Source organism: Pteropus alecto, unplaced genomic scaffold (assembly GCF_000325575.1).
Source record: "Pteropus alecto unplaced genomic scaffold, ASM32557v1 scaffold76, whole genome shotgun sequence".
Lineage (NCBI taxonomy): Eukaryota > Metazoa > Chordata > Mammalia > Chiroptera > Pteropodidae > Pteropus > Pteropus alecto.
Window position 1 is genome coordinate 27699044 of NW_006443138.1, and position 2281 is coordinate 27701324.

Below are 2281 nucleotides of genomic sequence, written 5' to 3' on the forward strand. Positions count from 1 at the left end.
AAGGAACAACCTTTTCCTAATGTGTTTCTTGGGCATTTCCAGTGGTTCCATAAACAACACACTAAAAAATAATTTTCCAATCTAATGCATCCATCTAACCGATATCCTATTTAATTTGTCCCTCCTGTTCTCTATTTTATCGATCAGATAGCAGCGATCTGGAAAAGCCCAGATCTTACTTAACACTAACAATCTTTCAAAAATTTCTTCTCCTTCTGCTTTAGGAAACAAAAATCAGAATTCAGAAAGAACACTTCCTTAAGGTACAAGCACAAACACCGCCTCTGTCTGTGACCTTTGGGTGAGAGTCCTTCAGCCCTCCTCATTCCCCCATCCCTTGGCCTCCAGAAGGTTGTCCTCAAAGGCCAGGCTCATGAGGCCAAGAAAAGTTGGCTGACTGATTTTCAAGAGGCTCTTGACCAGGGATTCCTCTTCTGCAAACTTCTACTATCACATGTGACCTCCCAGGCCCCACATACTAGAAGCCTGTAAGCTAATAGGAAATCAGCAGCAAGCCAGGGAGACTATGAATATGCAGATCTTCCAGAGATACACTGAACCTTCTGATGTCTTATGCCTTTATTCAACAGGGGATGAGGAAGGGCACAGAGAGAAGAAAAGCAAGAAACAACAGAAAACAAACTGCCTAGATGACTAAGAGATCTTGTGCCAGAGTGATGTCAAACTCTGTGGTCCTGGCTCGCAGCTCATAGGATCAAATTTCATGTCCTGAAGAGCTACAGGGCAGTGTCCTCAGGTACAGAGGGTAAGGGTGTACCTTCAGAGCTGCTGACCATCCTTCACAGCTATTCCACGAAGGGCACATATAAGGCAAGAAGAGCAACGGAGTCGGTCAGGTACGGGTCAAGTATGGTAGACTCGGAGGTCTCTAAGTAGGCTTAGCTCTCATTTCCAATGTATGCGATTGTATGCCTATAGTCCATCTCCCTTCTATGCCTCCACGTCCTCATTAGTAAAATAGAGATATTAATACCCATTTCAGGTGGTGATTGTAAGGATTCGGCATTTGAAATGTGTTTTGCCATAAGTAACAAAAGCCTGACAAGGAGTTTGTTGTTCTCACATAAGTCTAGAGGTAGACATTCCAGGGTTCAGACATCTGTTCAATTCTCATTGATTCTAAGACCCACGTTGTTGTTTGTTTCTGTTTTTTTCTCTACATTTTAACATGTTGAGAATCTGGATGTGCTTTACAAACAGGCTATAGTTTGATTAGCAGCATTATATCTCTCCTAATGGTACTTAAATAATGGCGTGTCTTACAACATTGATTGTTTCTAATGAAAGTCAGTATGTTATCAGGGGCTAGACTCTTAACCTGGTGGCTTTCATCCTCATAGTTGCAAGATGCTACTGTACCTTCAAGCATCATATCCATGTTACAGGTGGGAACAAGTGGGAAGGAGATAAAGTGTTTTCTCTTACCTCTAACGAATGTCCACGTATATATTATTGGCCAAAACTATGTTGCGTGGCCATCTGTAGGGTGCTGGAAAGCTGAGTTTTAAGTTCCCAGGCCCAATAAAAGAGGAAGGCAGGGGAGAAAGAAGGTGATTGGGTGCTGAGTGAGCCAACCCATCATGTCTGCCACAATATGTAAAAGAACTAGCTCAGTCTCTGGCACATAGCAGAAGCTCACCAAAGAGCAGCTCTTTACCTCCATACATAAGCAAAAATGCAAGTGGTTTGTGTTGGGATAAGTCAGGCCACCAAACAACTTCATTTCTTGGAACACTACAATCCACACTCTCTAGGAATGCAAATGAGGCTTGCCCAAGAAAGAGTGATAAACACACTTCTCTCCTTTCCAGTTCTGCAGAGCCATCTCCGTAGGCTTAAACACCAGAAGTTTCTGGTGCAAAATAAATAAACAAGCTATTTCGCAATTCTCACAAATGAGTTTTTTTCAGTTTTCCTTCACCAAGCTAAGCCCATCATCTCCCATTTTCACTCTTTAGCTGTCACAGCCCCGCAGCCCCTGCTGGCTTCAGTGAGAACCTGCAGGCTGGCATATGTAACCCAGGCACTGTGCCATTCCCGGGGACATGCTCAAGCTTTCTAAGGTAATGGGAGGGGAGCTGAGAAATTAAGAAAATATTCAAGTTCATCCAGCTGGTAAGCAAGGAGCTGAGGCATAAACCCAGATCTATCTGATGCCAATACCCCTCCCAGTACAACTCATTGCGTCCATAAGTACTGCTTGCTGTTTAACCCTCAGTTTTAGGCCAAAAAGAAGTCAGGCATCTCTTCCAACATCAGG